The sequence below is a fragment of the Schistocerca americana genome, chromosome 2, assembly GCF_021461395.2.
Source record: "Schistocerca americana isolate TAMUIC-IGC-003095 chromosome 2, iqSchAmer2.1, whole genome shotgun sequence".
NCBI classification, from domain to species: domain Eukaryota; kingdom Metazoa; phylum Arthropoda; class Insecta; order Orthoptera; family Acrididae; genus Schistocerca; species Schistocerca americana.
In genome coordinates, this window is record NC_060120.1 from 730347247 (window position 1) to 730369416 (window position 22170).

A 22170-nucleotide genomic window follows, 5' to 3' on the forward strand; every position below is an offset into this window, starting at 1 on the left:
TCTGACACGTCAAAAGGTGTTCTTTTTACTGTACAATGTGTTTCAGTTAAGTTCGCTGATTTTAAGGCGCAAGTATTTTTATTCAGCAACACACAGACCTCTGGAGACCTAACGAGATCTGTAGACTGACAGAAAGCGACCTTTGTGCTATTTTGGTTGGAGAGTCATCCAATAATAGAGAAATAACAGACGTTTCTCAAACCACAAGCTTTTGACAGTATAGAAACGTGTTTTATATGGTAACTAGCTGTTACTGTAAATTTCTGCACTTCTTTAACCGCTAAAATAAAGGTTAATAAAAACTGCGAGAGTCCGCATCCCATACCTGAGCGTAATAAAGCATGAGGATATTAAGCAGAACAATGTTGTCAGAACAGTTGTAGATGGAACGAAATGGCGGGCCTAAACACTGAAGTTTTTTCTGAAAGCAGTAGGTTATGAACTACTAGTACGGTTTGTAGTAGAATACTAAGGGCACCATGTATTATCATAAGTTTCTTTGAGTCGCAGGAGAATGTAGCTGAAGTGCAGGAACGTTTCTTCTAGAAAAGACTTGACTCTTCCAATTTCGTATGAAAATTATTTAGAAAATTTCACGAAAGACTGCTCAAGACAGAAGCGTCTACTCTTCAGCTCAAACCATGGTAGCACAATAAAGGACTTGGACTACGAACAGCTGGCACAGAGACATCCTATCAACATTTTGTCAACGAATGGTAAAAGAAAAGACAGTAATACAAAAGGTAGCGATAAAGTTATAATTATCATCTCGATAAAATAAAGCCAAGCAATTAATTTTTGTTATATGGCAAGCACATGTTCATAGTTCAGGTACACTTTCAAATTCCCGCGCACACCAGCATAGCACACTGCTAGAGAAGCAGAACAAACTGGTGCTGCCAACTGATAAAGTAGAGATGGCACGCGCCATTTTTTTGGTTTCATTTTATGAATTGGCTGCACTATTTTGGTTTGGATTGTCTGGAAGGTACGATACTGTGACGTGGTGTGGGACTTCAGTAAAGAAGCAAATAATTAATTATGTAAGTTTGTTTTTTCGAGGTGATACTTCTGCATCTTTATCTATTTGATTACTGCGAAATACACATTCACGTATCTAGCAGAGGTCTCAGTTGAATAACTGACGGGTTATGACTAACTTCATATATGGTGTAGTGAGAACTCGAAAGTGGACGCTGCAGTTTGTACTATTTGGTTTCTTTATCAATGAAGCTGAGACCACTTTGCTTCTATAGTAAATACTCCGCTGTATAATAGCTCTTCTCTAAAGCAGCGAACAGTATTCGGATTTGTCATGAACAGGAGGAATAGCATCTTTTCTCGGTAACAAATATTTGCTAACACCAACTGCTGCTGCTGTGACTCTGCAGACAAAGCTTTGCTTCTGTATCAAACTGATGTTGAAATTAGTATTTTCCTATTACTACGACTGTTAACGAAATGTAAATGAGACCCACTGACTGTCTACATTCATAATTCTCTGGTAATCCATCGAGGACACTGATTCATTCAGCAGGCGGACATGAAGTATTTGAATAATGATAACTGAAACCAACAGATGTGTTGTAATCCAGCGCTGTTTGTTCAAAAGATGCTACCAGTTCTGACGCCAAAAACCGTCACCTTCAGGCCCCAAGCATAATCGGTCATCAACGTATGAACTAGATTGGCAAAGACCAACGGAGTCTTGAAATGGAAAGTGTACAACTTATTGAGCATGTTACGCCAGCATGTGCAGTCGGCTGCAGCATGGCCGTTATCAACTGGATTCAGTATTTTCGTAGCAGTAACAAGCCCACCAATGGTCGTCAAACCTTCGTTTGGTGTCACTAAAAATGTTTAACAAGTCTTCAAGTTTTTATTTCATAGTACAACTGCTACAATGCTGCATGTGGTGTCAGTAATTCGGAGTAATTAGGTCATTTACAAATATAAGCATGACTTCACTAATTGTACTAACTGAAAAGTCATTAATTAAGTTTTGTGACGTATGTATTAACACTTGATTAAGCAAATGCCATGGTGAATGGCTATGTGTCAAAGAGTTCATATTCGTATGCCAGCTTCTAATAAACTTTGTAAGTAAAATCATATACAGTGAACAAAAAGTCACGCTCAGCTACATTTTGAAACAGAATGGAGGCTTAGGTACAGATCCACACATCATGATGAACATGAGTGGGAAACTATACGTAAAGGTTAAAAGATAGGGACTCATAAACAGTATAGGCATGCGGGAGAGGCTAGTGAAAACACTAAACTAAAGTAACGAAATTGTATCAATTTTGATACGCAACCTTCCAGTATCACATCACGTAGCATTATTACATGGTAAATAAATTGTGAAGGTAAACTACTCCCCATTCATATGCTTTACTCTCTTTTTACTTACAAAGCGAACGACGAGGGCCGTACGGATGGAGCAGAAGTTTGAAATGCGGTAAAAGGGGAAAGTAGTTACCCTCGTTCTTTCCGCTGGAGCCATCTTGCTTCACTGCAAGTATTTTGTCTTCATGGAATGTTTTGTACTGTTTGATTTAAAGTTTATTTCTTCCAAGTTCTGAACTATTAACTTTCTGTTTTTATTTTGTATAACAGATGGTCCATGAAAAGTTGCTTACTTACCATCATGGATTTTTTACTTCTTTGTGATCAATTAGAATTAACCTTTAAATATTCACTCAAAACAGTCGTATTTTTCAATGATTAGCTGTGCTGTTTACTACTGTTTTGATGAAGTACACTATCTTCACATTACACTAAGTATTACACACTGAAGAACAATTCTTTCTATATCTTCCATCGTGCCGACTGTGATATTAGCAACTTTTGAATAAGATCTCAGGTGTATGTGGAGTATTCCTCATTTTATAAATATTTGAGGAACAGTAGGTATGACCTGTAAAAGCATCAACTCTGATGCAACAATCGTGTGAATGAAATTGTTATTTTTAAAATTTTTAGCGTTTGTATGGAGAGCAAGTTTTTGGTATTTTTTTAAGAGAATGTAGTATTATTTGGCCATGTGGGTAAGTGACAATGTATTTTCCTCAGAACTAGACTTTTTAAACATACTAGTGTAAACGACTTTCGATGTCGAAAACTTCTTCTCTGATATTTTGATTGCTTCTTGTATAAAGCAATAGTACAGAGTAACAAACACCACCTTTATTATGCTCTCACGTACTTCTCTTCTAGTTAGCAGCCGATACCAGAACTGTGTTTAATCATTCGTATACTAATCATTCAATGTACAAATACAGTACAACACATATATGGTTACAGCAATAAGGCTTCCAGACTAACTGACAAAATTGGTCTCCTTTTTCCATCTCCATCCTCTTGAAAGGGGATATACATTTTGTTGGTGTTGGCGTTCTTCCAGACCGGCACGTCGCTCTCCAAAGTGACATGCTGCGCTCAAGCAGATATTTCTTCTAGGCGCTCCCTTTTAAATCACCGCGACCGCTGTTCCGTACTGAAGGAGCGTGTAGCCCCCAAATAAGTCCCACCAAAAGGGTATAAAAATAAAAAGGCCACCAATATCTCAGAAATTTATTCTGTTTCCGCCTCGAGCGTCATAAGGCAGTAAGAACTGCATTAGGATGCACCTCTCTCACTTTTAGTGGTGCTGGTCCCCAGTGCTCGTTTCTCCTCCCCATTTACGTGACGTTTCCATGACTGGCGCACATAAAAGAAAATGATAAATTGCAGTGTTACAATTCTTTCAATTTAATTGTTTATGTGCTGTGACGTTTTCAGTAGGTACAAAATGCGGTAAAGACGGAACCTTGATTAATCTGACTGCAGGGTTGAATGTCGAACTGTTCAAAAAAGTTTTCTCATGATGAGAAATTTGAATACGGAAATATGGAGGATAGATCGGTACCCATGTGCGAAGTAAGAAAGGACAGAGAAGATAAGCAGTGTTGAGACAGAAGAATGGAAGAAAATAATCCTTACCACCCTCCACCACAGACATTGCTGGTGGGCTGCAGGATAGAGAGGTTCGTCAATCCCACATAAAGGACACAGCCAGCTTCCCCTCACAGGCCCCAAATATTAGCGCCATCATCTTCATGTTGCTAACCACTGTGAATTAAGGGCTTTCTTCGATTAATGCCTCTCAAAACGCTTGAAATATTTATTTTACATGTAATGGATTCGTAGAACTGTGTTTTTCCTTCAATATGACACACGTTTTTCCTTTTAACAAAATTTTGTAACCACTATATACAACATATTACAAATTCAATCAGTTAATTTTCAAGGAAGACTGACTTCACATTTATAAAAACTTTCCGTCAAAAACATCAATTTCATTTCTTTTTCTGGTATTAATTTTTTTCAATATGTCCACATTGTACAGAATTTTATCTTCTTCAGTTCAACCGTAAACTAAGTTCACCACTCGATGAGAAACATTGTTTATGTTGTGGTCTTCAATATGAAGACTGTTTTGAAGCAGTTCTTTACGCTAGTCGCTCTTGTGAAAGAAACCTCTTTATCTCTTCATAATTACTAAAACTGGGATCCATTACAACCTGCTTCCTAAATTCAAGCCTTGGTCTCCATTTACATCTTTAGTGCCCCCCCCCCCCCTATGCGCACACACACGCACGCGCGCGCGCCCACTCATACACACACATCCTTTCGTTATCAAATCGACGATTCCTAGGTACCTCTGGATTTGTCCTGCCAACTGAACCATTCTTTTACTCAATTTGTGCCGTTATCTGTTTTCCCCGAGTTCGATTCTATACCTCTGCATTAGTTATTCGATATATCCATCTACTTTTCAACAGTCTTCTGTGGCACCACATTTCAAAAGATTCCATCCTCTGCTTATCTGAACTGCTTATTTTCCATGTTTCACTTCCGTGCAAGGCTATATTCCATACAAATATTTTAATAAAGGACTCGTAACACCTTTTCAGATACGCTTTTCTTGCTATTGGCAGTGGGTATTTTATATCCTTTCTATTTAGGCCATCGTCAGTTAACTTGTCAAGTGACAAAACTCACCGACTGTTTTTAATACCTCATTTTGTAATCTAATCCCCTTCGCATCACCTGAATTAATTTAATGACATTGATTACCATTGTTTTACTTTTGTTGATGCTCATTTTGTAACTACTCTACAAGACGTTATCCATTCCAGAATGAAGTTTGAAAGGTAGGAGATGAGGTAATGGCGAAGGTAAACCTATGTGGACTGGTCGTGAGTTGTGCATTATTAAGGTATAAAACAGAGCCACATACTCTCAGGAAGTATAACAGCTGTAGTTCCCTCAGATATTGGCGATACCAACATGGCAAGGCCATTTTGATTAATGTAATAAGGTCAGATCAGTCAATCATTCAGACTGGTGCCCCTGCAACTGCTGAAAAGACTGCTGCCTCTTTTCAGGAACCACGTGTTTATCTGGCGTGTCACCCTCACCCCCCCCCCCCCCCCCACCCCACCTTCGCCTTGTGTGGTTCGACCCACAGTGCAAATATGTGTATTACAGAGGTATTCAAGCCACCCCCACCCCACTTTGGCAGAGTCCATGGTTATGAAAATAATTGATTTGCTTCGTTCTTGAAATTTAAATTCGGATGGTAGACTTTAACAGGCATCATATCATTTTTTAAATCGTTATTCTTCAAATACACGATACATAATAACCCACCACCTAATAGATTAGTGGGTCCTAATTTATATTTATTACAATTACAATTACTGCACCTTATCTAAGTTCTAGGAATGTAGTGTTGTTCCTGTTTCCACTATGGGCATTACTTGCTGTGTCTTGGGTTATCGGTGTTTTACTTATCTACTTATTGCTGGTCTACTCTACCTGCAGCATTGCAGGTGTGCCAGCGTTTATAAACCTGCATTGTTGACCGTGCCCACCGAGCTAATCCCAGTGGGCGTGCCCCTGGCACCGGGCTGGCCAAGATAGTGAATCGCTGCAGTACTATGCTAATGGAATTATCCTGTCTTATCCTACGTTTAACCTAATACTAAATCCTACAGTCATGTCTGGTGAGTGTCTGAATCAGTTAGAATGTCCACTCTCCACCCCTAATCCTAAACTTGGCGGATCCCAGCCATGAAGCGGCTGGCCAAATCCACGCTTCGGCCGATCAGGACAGGTGTAAGGAGTCTAAATCAGGTATGATCTAGTAACGGTTGTTTCTTAGGAATTCTTTTATAACTTTGCTCGCTATTTCATCGGCTAGTTTATTCAAGATTTGGAAATGGTCCTCTTGCCTGAGCAGGTGGTACATGTCGTAATTTGGTTGCTGTTGTCTTAACTGTGCCGCTACGTCGTCGAAGAGGTGGCACTCACACCACATGGTCTGGGGTGCGTGGTGTGGCCCCACAGTCACACAATGGTGTAGCCCACTTCCCAAACTGGCATAGGTATGCCGGGTAGGGTCCATGTCCAGTAAGGAAGTGCAGCAGTCCTCTTGATGACTTCAAGTACTGTAGCTGTAATCTCTCCTGAATGTTAGGCAGCAATTCGTTTGTTCTATGACCTGTTTCATCTCTGTCCCATTGTTCCTGCCATAGCTCCTCCCCCCTACGTTCGATTTGTTCCCCAAGTGAATTCCCATTAGTTCGATTATTTTGTCCCTCTTCTCCTTTTTTACCCAATACCACGCCGCCTGTTCCCTAATCTTTATATCAAGAGGACACTAAGTATTGGGCCTCATGGTGCTGAAGAACTATCCATACTTCCAGGTTCCTGACAAGTTGCCCCTTTAGTAGTAAGTATGTGGACTACCATGGCGAAATTTTCATTTTTGTAGTATGGCACCATGTAGTCAGGATAGATATGGCTCTTGCAATTTTTTGTTCCACGTCTTCGTGGCTACAACCGCCAACCAACAGGAGGAGGTCGTCTGTGTAGGCTATGCCCTATAGCACACCATCGCTGTTCTGCAAGTTACTCAACAGAGGTTCCATGTTAATGTTCCTAAAGAGTGGCCCCAGGACAGAGCCCTGTGGACACCCATTTGTAATCTTTTTACTGATTCTCCCGCTAGGCATCATGCAGGGTAACGTTAATGGTGAGGTTTGCTGGCAACTAACTTAAAAAGTTGTATGTGTTGTGAGTGATACAATAAGGCAAATTTAGAATACAATCAATTTTAAAATCAAAAGCATGGATATAGATGGTAACTGTGTTGAAACGAGAAATAAAATACTTGTTTACGCCGTCATCACAAGATTGACAGTTACATCTGGAGAATTTAGAAGTAAATCTGTAAAAATTCGATGAATTTACTAAAGAAAAATCACAGAAAGTTAGTGTAGAGTGATATCTTTAAGAACAAATGTTTTATTAGAAGAACTACAGTTAGGCAGTAACATGAACCTATACAAGCATTTCTCAAAGTTTAAACCTCATATGTACTTCTTATGACTTATTGAGATCTTTACCTCAAAAGTAGGATATTTAAAGGTAGGATACTCGGAAAATAGATTTTGAATTAAGTTATCTTGTAGGGGAGGCTGCAGAGTGGGGGAATACTCACTCTGGAGGAATTTAGGTATAAATACTGGCCACAAATGATAGAAGAAAAATAAATTTTAGAATTTCTCGATCCAAACAATGACAATAATTTGTGGGGAAGTTTTAAAAAGTATATTGAGTGTTATTTAACACGATATAAAAATTTAGACAATCCACTGGACGACATTCATTTAGCTAAAGTATTAGGAGATGGCTACCCTATTACATATTTAAAGAAATTTTATACCCGGTTGGGGCTGCTATAAATGAGCTGTTAGTGTTTGAGGAAAATCTAGAGATAATAAACAATGAAAAGAATAGTCCAATCAGGGAGATAAGGGTCATAAAAATAGTAAGGTCAACCAAAAGTTTCAAAAGAAAAGAGAAGTAAATTATTGTGAAATGACCGAATATCTGTGAGGAAACTCATAATGGCAATGACGTGACTTAAGAAATGTGAATATACAAACATTTAATAATAACATCAAGAAGGGCTATGATTGTACAACCGTTTATGTCAACCCACACAATTTTAGGGATGGAAAACGATTGATATCCTTGTCAAAGGGTTGTAATCTAGGATGTGTCAAATTGAATATAGGTCCATACAGGACAAAAGTTTATAGCGTTTAGCGAAATCACACCATTAAAAAACTGGCGATTAGCGGAAGATGAGCAACATAGATGTATTAGAAATCCAATAGTTGTAGGTACAATAAACAGTTCTAAAATAAATGTATGTGTAGACTCAGGAAGTGAAATTTCTATTATATCAGAATCAGTATTTGATTTTTTAAGACAGAAAAAAGTTTATCTAATACTTCCTGTAACTGGTGTATATGTAATAGGCATTACAGGAGTTAAAGCTAGACAGATTAAACAAGAAGTACGATTACCAATAACACTAAATAATGTTATGTTTATTCAGACCTGTTTAGTAATACCTAAGGTGAATCTGTAATCTCTATTTGGGATGAACTAGCTGATGACATATAAAGTAATCCATGATTTCTCCACACAACTTCTAATGTGTGATTATAGAGACAGTACACAGTACACAGTACACAGTACACATAATACCACTTACAAGAAACACTAATGGCACCATTAATACTGTTAAAAATGTAGAGAGTACAGTTGGAATGCAAATGAACTGCAAGAGCAAACTGAAGCTAAAGCTTTTGCGTCTGAATTATTGAAAATGGTTCAAATGGCTCTGAGCACTATGGGACTTAACGTCTGAGGTCATCAGTCCCCTAGAACTTAGATCTACTTAAACCTAACCAACCTAAGGACATCACACACATCCAATTCTGAGGCAGGTTCCGAACTGAAGCGCCTAGAACCGCTCGGTCACCACGGCCGGCTGAATTATTGAAAGATTTACAAAATATGACTTGTACAAAATATTACTAAAGTACATTACAGTATTTTCATATAAGCCTGGAGTACAGTGTGATTATAGGTTTAGTTTTAAGATCAAGGGTAAAACTGCTTTCTTTTGTAAACCATGTCCTATATCCATGACTGTATGCCCTGAAGTACAAGAAGAAATCAATAAAATGCTGGATGAAGGAATAATAAATCATAGATCACATGTGTGTAACAAGCCATTATTGGTCATGCATAAAGCCACAGTAGCAGTACATTTAGTCTGAACAAATATATAGGGACTGAAAGAGATAGACCGATCAGTGTAGACGAAAGTTTGACAAAATTCGAAAAGCCTAGATATTTCAGTTAGATGTATGTCACTGATGGTTACTGGCAGGTGAAATTGCATGAGAATAAAAAAAACAGCTTTTCTTTATTGTTTGCAAAGACAGACATAATGTCTGATGGATACTGCAACCATTGGTGATACAATGTTACTTCCATCTAGATTGCAAAAATGTTTATTCACATGACCGGTTTCGGTTCCTCTAGAACCATCTTCAGATCTGAAACGACAATGATACTAATTTACTATTTCACAAATGCAAACCTTTTTCATCCTGTCCAATAAACATCAAATGTACCAGAATGTACCTGCAATTTTGGTTACAGGAGTGACCTGTCCCCACACAGCAACCTTCACATGCTGCATCACACGTGAATAAACATTTTTGCAATCTAGACGGATTATAAGTAACATTTCTTTGTCGAAGGAAAGTCATACTGATTTAAAATATTAACTATTTGGTCTGAGAATCTCATTATCAGTATTTGTAGGAAGCCTAGATGCTGTACTAGGTACAGATTTGTTAAGAGAACTCTTAATCTATGTGGAAGATATACTCCTATTATCCAAGAACTGGGAAGAACATTGTAACTTATTGTCAAGGACACTAGAAAAAATATATGTTAAAGGCATTACTAATAATTTTCTAAGTCATTTTTTGGTGGGGAGGAGATCAGATTGCTAGTAGGAATAAATGGGATAAAACCGTATCCAGGACGAATTATAGCTGCAAAAGAATACTCAGAACCAAAGAATACCAAACAGTTAAAGGCTTTTCTAGGGTGAACAGGATTTTATTATAGTGTATTCGGTGTCAACCAATGAATAATCCGAGATTGTTAAACTTGTTGAAGCAAAGATCAAGATGGATTTGGGGAAGCAAAGGGTCTGATGCTTTTAATAAAACTAAAGTAGCATTGGTGGAAGTACCAATTTTAAAACATCCACACATTGATCAACCCTTTAACTTAAGTAGTGATGCATCCAAATATGGGATAGCATGTGAGCATGTGAGTTGTTTCAGGTGAAGGGGTACTAGCTCGGCAGAGCACAATATGCTAGCATTTCCGAGTTGAGCTTTAAGCAAGTGTGAGTTAACTTATACAGCAATAGAAAAGGAGTTATTAGCTTTTTCATGGAGCATTAAGAAATTTCTAAGTTTAGTTTGAGGATCAAAGATAATTGTGTATACCAACCACAAAGCCATAGCATCCCATATGGAAAGTCTCCTGTTGCATAGTAGACTTACATGATGGGTACTTCTTTTAACCAGAATATTAGATTGGCATTAGATACATAAAGGGTTCGCAGAATATATTTCCTGATACATTATCACATTTGCCATTAGGAGTGAATGACATTGTATGGACAGAAGATCCTGGAGATACCTTTAATATAAAATTTCTAGCATTAAGGTATATGAATAATGAAATATAGAACTTAGCTTCATGTATGAAACAAGACATAATTAACGATCCATATTTTGGTGTAAACAGACAACATTGAGCCAGGGAAGAACAATAGACAACAACATTCCAGACTGAACTATCCAAAAGAATGCGTTATTTTGGAGAGTCAAGGAAGTTACATTAAAATGGAGATTGTGTATACCACAAACAGTGGAGTTCGATCTAACAATTTTATTTGCAGTGGGCATGAAAATTTCGGAGTATGCAAATGTATAAAACATGTGATTAAGTTTTACTCTTTTAGAAACATAGGTCGGAAAGTATTATCAATAATAAGACCTTGTGAAGTATGTCAAAGGACAAAAGACAATAATGAAGCAATGTTTTATAAGTTGTACCTGATAATACGCAAGCGATTGCATGACATCACAAAAGCGGATTTTTTTTGGTGACTTACATATTTGTACTAGTTGTATGTTTGTAAAAGTACGTTAAGTGCTATCCAATCAAACACACTAACTGAAACAGTAATTAGGTGTTTCAAGGAAATTTTCAGTAGTATAGAAAAACCACTTAGGATATTGACAGACAATGGACAACAGTCAAGTCTAGCTTTTAAAGAATTATTAGGATGGGAAAACAGTAAATACATTGCTCTTTCAAAATACCACCCACAAAGTGACCCTTGTGACGAATAATGAAGAAAATTACTGAACTTTATTGTTTGGAGCAACAAGCAGGTTGGTCACATCTGATTCCCGAGTTTCAAATGATTATTAACGAACTGCCACACTTATAGAAATAATGGGCAAACTGTTTATAGGAGATCTTCCGTTAAAATTCTTTAATTGGCCAAAACCCCGAAACCTTGTCTATAGAAAAATACAACGAAAGTAGCAAAAAAACCTAACAGACAGCGTGGATTTATGAGCCCAGCAGTACAACGAGCAAGCGCAAGTACCACAGTTTAATACTGGAGACCTAGTGTTAACCGATGATCATCATGTGAGTCCAAATATTAAGAAAGAGACCAGTAAATTTTTCCCGAGGTGTGTTGGACTCTACAGATTGAGGGAGTTACACAAAAGCATCATTTGTAGTAGAGACAACTACAGGAAAAGAAAAAGGACTTTACTATGTAGAGATGCTAAAGAACTTTAAACTATACAGTACCTGACTGGAAATCAAGTCAAGCAGTGTTTTTTCCTCTGAGCAATGTGAATTACGTAATTTTTTAACTTCATATTTAATGATTATATTGTGGGTGGATTTTTGTTCATTTTATGGGGGAGGTGTGGGATATGCAGACATTACAAGTCACACACACGTAATTAACACAGCGCTGTTGTTAACTTTCTACAGGCATTCCATAGCATGGTGAGTCCACTCACTTTTCAGGGCCTGTTTGGGTGAAGTTGGGACGTTACCATTCTGTATGGCATGTAACCCACACTGTGTCCCCAATGAAGAACATGGCAGCAAGATTGTCCTGGGGTAGGGGGTGGGGGTGGGAAGGGATTCGGTTTTTTGGGTCTGTCATCTTTTCTTCCTCAGGTCCATCACTCTGATTCTGTTTTTTCACTTTCTTACTTTTCAGCTTTGAGGCTTAGCTCTGAATTCCCTCTTCCCACATTCATATGTCTCGATCGTTGAGACCCTTCCCTGTTTGACATGTCAATAGTGACATTCGTTGTGGGGTGATTATAAAGTTTACTTCAGTGAAGTGGCTCAGGAAAAATGGGCTCACACCACACACACACACACACACACATACACACACACACACACACACACACAAATAAGCAAGCAGTGTACAGTCATGTACACAGTCTCAAGCAGATGTTGGAAACATTATAGGAACAAAAAAATAGTTTTCTTTAGGAGACAATCTTGACATTTTTTTGAGGGGTGGGAAAAAAGGAGTCAGGCGTCAGAATAACCCAAAAACAATGGTGACAAGCTAACAAGTAGAAGAAAAAGGGTTTTGGGGGAGAGCAGCTACTGGAAGAATTGTCAGGCAGGAGAAATGTCTGAGGAAAATCAGGAGTCGGTGGGGAATATGGAGAAAGGAAAGAAAAGAAAAACACAGAGGAGAAGTACTGGACTACTCGCAATAATAGCAAAGAAGCAATGTGAAGCACTTTATGGGACTTTGTGGGTAAGTTTCCCTAGAGAAGGAAACTTATACCAAGTTTGGATGGACGCAAGGAAGAGAGGATCCAAACCACTTTACAGGAAGTGAGTTACATCACATTAGGGAGGGTACAAAGCTAGAGGAAAGAATACTTAATCCCTGGAAGGACAGTGTTCATAAATGTTTACGAGTATTATTATTTGTACAAGGGTAGAGACCCTGGAGAGGGTAAAATGTCCTCCTGACTAACTAAATAAGATTATTACACTTAGCAATATTGTGAAAAGGAAAACTGCTGCTGACCAAATAGCGGAGATGCTAAGTCGCAGATAGGCTAAAGAAAACGACTGTCACAAATAAATAAAGCTTTCAGGCATGTAGGCCTTCGTCAACAATAGACGTAGACACACACAACAAACACACACCCACACAACTCACACACACGACTGCAGTCTCAGGCACACCAGTTTGTGTGGTTGCAGTTGCCTGAGGCTGCAATCGTGTGTGTGAATTGTGTTTGCATGCGCGCGCACGTGTGTGTGTGTGTGTGTGTGTGTGTGTGTGTGTGTGTGTATACGTGTGAGTCTGCGTCTATTGTTGATGAGGGCCTTAATGGCGGGACGCTTTATTTATTTGTGACAGTCTTTTTGTTGTGCCTATCTGCAACTCAGTATTGTTACATTCCATCATGGATTTTCCATTTTTCGATTATGAAACGTAAGTAGAAAGTGATTGCTAAGCTATTGTGTCTAACTATGAAACACTTGTATAATAATTAAAGTTGAATGTGTGATCACGACATATTCTCTTTTAGTGGAGGGGTATGTGGTGACTCATTATATTTCTTGAAGGACGGTTATCACGTCCTTAAATACATATGTAAGAGAAAAGGTGTTCGTGAGTGATAGTAGTCGGTTATTTGGGAAGTGTTTTAAATATTTGGTGCTTATACTAGAGCTAACTGTCCAGTGGCTCCATGGAAGTGGGTAGCAGTCAGTCGACCCTACCTGCTGAGGTGGAGACAAGAGTTCCATAGAGCGGGCAGTGCGGAAGAAAGCTCTCCATGAAATCTAAGAATGCGAAATGTCAAAGATAATAAATGTATTGTAATCGTTGATTATCAAGTCGAATATCAGATCTGTTACATATATAGCACAGAGAGGCAGTATATAGCTGTCCATATTTATCATGTATTGAGATCTAATTTTAAAGATATTATACACTACTGGCCATTAAAATTGCTACACCAAGAAGAAATGCAGATGATAAACGGGTATTTATTGGACAAATATAATATACTAGAACTGACATGTGATTACATTTTCACGCAATTTGGGTGCATAGATCCTGAGAAATCAGTACCCAGAACAGCCACGTCTGGCCATAATAAAGGCCTTGATACGCCTGGGCATTGAGTCAAACAGAGCTTGGATAGCGTGTACAGCTGCCCATGCAGCTTCAACGCGATACCACAGTTCATCAACAGTAGTGACTGGCGTATTGTGACGAGCCAGTTGCTCGGCCACCATTTACCAGACGTTTTCAATTGGTGAGAGATCTGGAGAATGTGCTGGCCAGGGCAGTGGTCGAACATTTTCTATATCCAGAATGGCCCGTACAAGACCTGCAACATGCGGTCGTGCGTTATCCTGTAGAAATGTAGGGTTTCGCAGGGATCGAATGAAGGGTAGAACCACGGTTCGTAACACATCTGAAAGGTAACGTCCACTGTTCGAAGTGCCGTCAATGCGAACAAGAGGTGACCGAGACGTGTAACCAATGGCACCCCATACCATCACGCCGGGTGATAGACGCTTTCAATGTGCGTTCACCACGATGTCGCCAAACACGGATGCGACCGACCATCATGATGTCAAAGTTAGCCTAAGAAGGGCTATGCGTGAAGCGTTCAGTGAATTCGAAAGTAAAATTCTATGTACCGACTTGACAGGAAATCCTAGGAAGTTCTGTTCTTACGTTAAATCAGTAAGTGGCTCGAAACAGCATATCCAGACACTCTGGGATGATGATGGCATTGAAACAGAGGATGACACGCGTAAAGCTGAAGTATTAAACACTTTTTTCCAAAACTATTTCACAGAGGAAGACCGCACTGCAGTTCCTTCTCTAAATCCTCGCACAAACGAAAAAATGGCTGACATCGAAATAAGTGTCCAAGGAATAGAAAAGCAACTGAAATCACTCAACAGAGGAAAGTTCACTGGACCTGACGGGATACCAATTCGATTCTACACAGAGGACGCGAAAGAACTTGCCCCCTTCTAACAGCCGTGTACCGCAAGTCTCTAGAGGAACGGAAGGTTCCAAATGATTGGAAAAGAGCACAGGTAGTCCCAGTCTTCAAGAAGGGTCGTCGAGCAGATGCGAAAAACTATAGGCCTATATCTCTGACATCGATCTGTTGTAGAATTTTAGAACATGTTTTTTGCTTGCGTATCATGTCATTTCTGGAAACCCAGAATCTACTCTGTAGGAATCAACATGGATTGCGGAAACAGCGATCGTGTGAGATCCAACTCGCTTTATTTGTTCATGAGACCCAGAAAATATTAGATACAGGCTCCCAGGTAGATGCCATTTTCCTTGACTTCCGGAAGGCGTTCGATACAGTTCCGCACTGTCACCTGATAAACAACGTAAGGGCCTACGGAATATCAGACCAGCTGTGTGGCTGGATTGAAGAGTTTTTAGCTAACAGAACACAGCATGTTGTTCTCAATGGAGAGACGTCTACAGACGTTAAAGTAACCTCTGGCGTGCCACAGAGGAGTGTTATGGGACCATTGCTTTTCACAATATGTACAAATGACCTAGTAGATAGTGCCGGAAGTTCCATGCGGCTTTTCGCGGATGATGCTGTAGTATACAGAGAAGTTGCAGCATTAGAAAATTTCAGCGAAATGCAGTAAGATTTGCAGCGGATAGGCACTTGGTGCAGGGAGTGGCAACTGACTCTTAACATAGACAAATGTAATGTATTTGCGAATACATAGAAAGTAGGATCCTTTATTGTATGATTATATGATAGCGGAACAAACAATGGTAGCAGTTACTTCTGTAAAATGTCTGGGAGTATGCGTACGGAACGATTTGAAGTGGAATGATCATATAAAATTAATTGTTGGTAAGGCGGGTGCCAGGTTGAGATTCATTGGGAGAGTCCTTAGAAAATGTAGTCCATCACCAAAGGAGGTGGCTTACAAAACACTCGTTCAATCTATACTTGAGTATTGCTCATCAGTGTGGGATCCGTACCAGGTCGAGTTGACAGAGTAAATAGAGAAGATCCAAAGAAGAGCGGCGCGTTTCGTCACTGGGTTATTTGGTAAGCTTGATAGCGTTACGGAGATGTTTAGCAAACTCAAGTGACAGACTGCAAGAGAGGTGCTCTGCATCGCTGTGTAGCCTGCTATCCAGGTTTCAAGAGGGTGCGCTTCTGGATGATGTATGGAATATATTGCTTCCCCCTACTTATACCTCCCGAGGAGATCACGAATGTAAAATTAGAGAGATTCGAGCGCGCATGGAGGCTTTCCGGCAGTCGTTCTTCCCGCGAACCATACGCGACTGGAACAGGAAAGGGAGGTACTGATAGTGGCACGTAAAGTGCCCTCCGCTACATACCGTTTGGTGGCTTGCAGAGTATAAATGTAGATGTAGATGCTATAAACAGAACCTGGATTCATCCGAAAATATGACGTTTTGCCATTCGTGCACACAGGTTCGTCGTTGAGTACACCGTCACAGGCGCTGCTGTCTGTGATGCAGCGTCAAGGGTAACCGCATGGTCTCCGAGCTGATAGTCCGTGATGCTGCAAACGTCGTCGAACTGTTCGTGCAGATGGTTGTTGTCTTGCAAACGTCCCCATCTGTTGACTCAGGGATCGAGACGTGGGTGCACGATCCGTTACAGCCATGCGGATAAGATGCCTGTCATCTCGACTGATAGCGATACGAGGCCGTTGGGATCCAGCACGGCGTTCCGTATTACCCTCCTGAACCCACCGATTACATATTTTGCTAACAGTCATTGGATCTCGACCAACGCGAGCAGCAATGTCGCGATACGATAAACCGCAATCGTGATAGGCGATACTGAAATCACTCAACTACAGTCCGACCTTTACCAAAGTCGGAAACGTGATGGTATGCATTTCTCCTCCTTACACGAGGCATCACAACAACGTTTCACCAGGCAACGCCGTCAACTGCTGTTTGTGTATGAGAAATCAGTTGGAAACTTTCCTCATGTCAGCACGTTGTAGGTGTCGCCACCGGCGTCTAACTTGTGTGAATGCTCTGAAAAGCTAATCATTTGCATATCACAGCATCTTCTTCCTGTCAGTTATATTTCATGTCTGTAGCTCGTCATCTTCGTGGTGTAGCAATTTTAATGACCAGTAATGTAATAAGGTGAATTGAATCTCAGTTCTTATTTATGTGGTGGAATGAATGAGAACGAGAAGTTAATTTGCAGCAGCTTTATCTGCAGCCTGTAAGGAGGGGAAATCTGAGCCAAGTTGGAAGAAGGAGGTTCATAGATTTAGGGAATCGACTAGCTGGACTCTAACAATACTTCACAGCGACGTAAAATTAAGTAAGCAACATACGTATTATGTAAAAGAAGTGTTCAGGTCTCAACTTATATAAGTGTTCGATGCAAGAGGTGAAGTATATCAAAACACCACGCAATCCAAGCCAAACTGAAACACTTCAGACTGAAAATCTTAATGAGCTTTGGAATAAAACAATAGTTATGTCCAGACAGGCTTAAATAACTCATCGGGGGATTTTGGAACTGAAGTGTTCTTCACTTTCCCCTCATTCACTCACCTGGCTCTACACTTTTATCCATTATTTTGTGTCCTAAGAACATTGAGTACTATCTCATAACTTTTCACTTATCTTGTTATAACTTTATGTGCCCATAACCTGTCCATCATTTCCTGCAGCTTCTCATTACGTTCATTTAATTATTATTAATAGCACCCTATCTCATTCAATTACCCTAAACTTTGTGTCTTGCAATCAAGCCAAAGGACCTTCCATTACTATCTGATATGTACTTGGTGCGTTCTTAATCCCCACTGGCATACTTTTGTACTCCTAAACTTGAAAATTTGCACTGAATGCTGTCTTTTCTCAATTTTCTGGTTCCACTGCAGTGTAGTTGTGTGCGCTGGCCAGATCAGAAGAGGAAAAATACCAGGCATTCCCTAGCTGGGGATGGGGAAAGACTTCATCCACTGAAATTTCATTTAACTTCTTGTAGTCTGTTTTGAATCCACATTCCACTATTCCATTTGTTTGGTACTAGCAACAAAGGTGCATTCCACAAATTTTGACTTCCAGCAGTTACGTACTTGTCAATCATCTTCTCAATTTGCTTCTGTGATACCCCCTTCTACGCTTCTGGGATTTTATATGGATTCATTTACAAATTTTCCTTTTAGTTCTGCCAATAGTGTGAGTGGTTGCCTTACCATTTCTGTATATGTAAGTTTGTCACCTTTTAGATAAAATGCATTACAATACGCTCTACACAATTATTTCAATTATTATCACTCTTCTTTATTCAAATGATCAGTTCAGGCTGCTTCTCTAGCTCATGAAATTCAATTTTCGTATGTGTCCATAGCGTTTGTTGCGTCCTGTATTGCATCACTTTCTCTGTTGGTTTGCCTGATACTTTTACTGCGCTCAGATCGCATTTATCCTCACTCATATTCAGTACACTAAGTATACATTTCCCTTGCTCTCATCACACCACAGATTCGGCTATATACACGTCTGAGTTGACTTCTTGTTTGGGATTAATCATCCCTCTCTCGTTACCCGGATTCGACCCTATCTCTACACGTATCCGTAAAGTCTTTTCTTTCCTAGGCCCTACCTCGTATCCCTTTCTGGCACCTTGTCTTTAAGGTGATTCAGCGCTTTTCGTCTCACGACTTGTCTCCGATTTGAGTACCTTAAGTTTTCCTTCACCGGTCAGTGATGTACACTGTTTCATTGAATATTTGTTGCAGGACTTACTCTCCCAGTTGTAGATCCATACTGTCACTTAGTGTACCCCTTCAACTTTGCAGTCTGACACAAGGGGTGTCTCTAATAATGCCTCCTTTCGTGTCTATTGATGCGTTTTCCATTAACTGTGATTGTCACTTGATCTACGGATTTCTTACCATCTTGTGGCTTTACGTAGGTTCGCGTACTGTCGGCAGTGTAATACTTCGATCTTGCATTGCCCTCTCACCATAGTTAACTGAAACGTTTTGTTTCCTCCGAAAGTCGCTTCCTACTAGACCATCATAAGGTATCTTTCTGTGATGTGGAACTCGTGTTTAACTGGTACTTTCGACACAATTGATAACTGCGAATCCATGATTCCCAGTGTATGTACTCTGCCTTACACCACACCGTTCAGTCTGCGAATATCTCTCTGCTAATTACTAATTCTTTGAATAGCCTCTTCTCTTGTATAAGGTGTATCTGTGACCCACTACGTATCAATAACCCTAATAGCATTCCTAGCAATGTGCTACCATAGTCTCGTTTCTTGCTTCGCAGTCCGTTACTGTAACTCTTAGCCAGTTCTTTGTGGTAACACATGACCACTTCGTCTTTCACATTCTTAGTTTCCCTTCTCTCTTGTGTATAAGGCCCTAATTTCGCATTGCATTCGAGTCTAATATGTCCATATCGATTGAACGAGTAACATCTAGGTGTTTTATATCCAGTGCTTGATGACCACCCACTTTGCACTTTTTATGATCGCATCTGTCTGGACTGGTTTATCACAGCTCTTTGCTCCTTCCTTTGTTGTGGGGGTCGCTACCAATTGTAACTTAGCGCTCATGTTTGGCATCCTACAGTCTCTGGCCACATGACTCCTGTGCCCACAGTTGTAACATCTGATTATAACAGGTTGCTTCGAATTTTAAATTCCTTGTGAGCCACCCATGCGCACTGACCCATTTCTTTTATAGACAATAGTGAGCTTTTCTTCATGCAGCGCTACTTTCTCTGTCTGAATCCCATTGCTAGCTAGGACCTGTATGAAGCAAACCCGTCCTAGTGCACATACCAGCTCCAATGCAGCTTGTAGTTGTGCCAGCCTCTAGCTCTTGGGAACGCCTCTCTGAATGATTTTGCTAATTCATGTAATCGATATGCCTATGATGCAATTGTTGTCAGGCCTGAAATATTTGACATGTGTAATTCTCATGAGACTGACTTTACTTGATCCCAGTTGTTAGTACCATCCCGGATAATTAGCTTCGCCCTAGCAAATCCCATAATTTTAGATTTGGTTTATTGGAACAGTAATACCTTATCTTCGGTTAGAACTACTTCAGACACCGTTTCCACGTCTTCAATGAACTGTACGTTTGGACCTAGGCCTACTAAATGACTTACTTACTAATACATGAGTGCTACACAGGGAGTCTTAAAACTATTACTGCTGTTACTTGCCTCGGCTTTTTGTGTCAAAGGTATTGTAGTTCTGCTGGTTTCCCTTGTACTTCCTTCTGCAGGTATGTATTCCTCTGATGGGCTCTGCTTCAACCTGTCTGGCCTGTACAAATTCATCACTTTTTTACTAGGCTCTGCGTCTGCTACTTTTGACATCTTTCACAGAAATTTGACTGTCACTGTAGCTGGTGATGAAGTCTTCAGAGCTTCGAAATCGATCGTAATAAATGAACATCATCAAATACAGCTGTTTAGAATTACATTCAAAATAAAGAGAATAAATAGTTATTGTATGCGATAACTGGATAATAACTCCTCTATTGCAGCTGGTCGATCACTTTACGTTTCTGTATATATGGTTATTATAAGTAAGTTTTCTGGTGTCTAGGACAGGTCAAATGCGTCCTGTATGTTTTGAGCTACTAACACTGCATTTTTACACCACAGACGCTTATACAGCATTTAATAATCTCATTGTTAGTCATCTTCTGTTCCAATGTTATATACAGCCAAAGTTGCAAAGTAGTTCTATTTATTATTTGAAGATACTAGTTTCGCGTTTTTATTCATAACCCATTGTCAAATCATCCTGTGAAAAAATAGGCTAAAATTACAATTTGTTACACAAAGTATCAAACAGCCAATGGATGTCGCAAAGTACAAAGTATAAGTATAAAAATATCTACCATCAAATCAAAATAAATAATACTCCACATAGCAAACAATCATGACAACCGCTATCCAAGGAATGCACTGCAAGTGATCACAGAGCCAGATACAAACAGAGACTGGTAGCCTAACCTAAGTCACAATGAGGAAATTTTCCTCCAGGTGGCCCCCCTATCGGTCGTTAGGGAAGTCTTCATTGCATACCATAATCTTCCTCAATACTCTTCACTTGCTTACCATGATTTTCCTCAGTACTCTCCTTGTTATCTGATTATAAGGCTCTGCCAGCTGATAGTTCGTTAAAAATGATTTCCCCATAAAATAATGTATCTCACACAACAGGGACCTAAAACAAATCTAAAATCAATTTCTTACTGAGATTTGCATTTCTTAAGTTTTCGTTACAAAAAGGTAACATTGGTTATATTGTAAGATTCATAGGCTTGTTGATATTGGATGAGTTTTGCAGAAGGGTGTTGTTTCGTTTTCCACTTTAAATCTACAGATCATCATCATCATCAGTTTCCTACTATATTAGCAGGTCCTTTGCCTCTCAATTTTCTGCGATCCATTGCTTCCTTCTTAAGGCTGCTGTATGTTGTACCGTTCATCATGTCATCCAGTATGTGAAATCTCTTCCTTATTCGCTTCCTTTTCCCTTATACGTAACCTTCTAAAACTGTTTTTATGAGTCCGTCATTCTTTCTTAATATATGCCCAGTCCAATTTCTTTTTCTTCTTTTTATTACATCTAGTAACTGTCTTTTCTCTCGCACTCTTCTAAGTACCTCTTCATTTTTTACTCTGTCCATCCAACTTATTCTTTCCATCCTCCGCCATGTCCACATCTTCAAGAGCCTCCAGCCTTTCTCTGTCTTTTTCCCCAAAGTCCGTGTTTCATCGCCATACAGAAGAACCCTCCATGCAAGACATTTTATGAGTCTTTTCCTGAGTTCTCTTTCCAGACTACTGCAGAAAATTCTCCTTTTCTTATAAAACGCCTCTTTTACATTGCTATCCTTGTTTTAATTTCTGTGTTGCACTTCCAGTCGGTGTCTCTCCTGCTTCCAAGATACTTACAATTTTGCACCTGTTCCAATATTTCTCCATTCAGCGTAATTTTTATTTCTTGATTTCCTCCTAGTGCCAATACTTTTGTTTTCTTTGTGTTAATTTTCATTCCATAATTTTTTCCGTTAGCTTCAATGGTG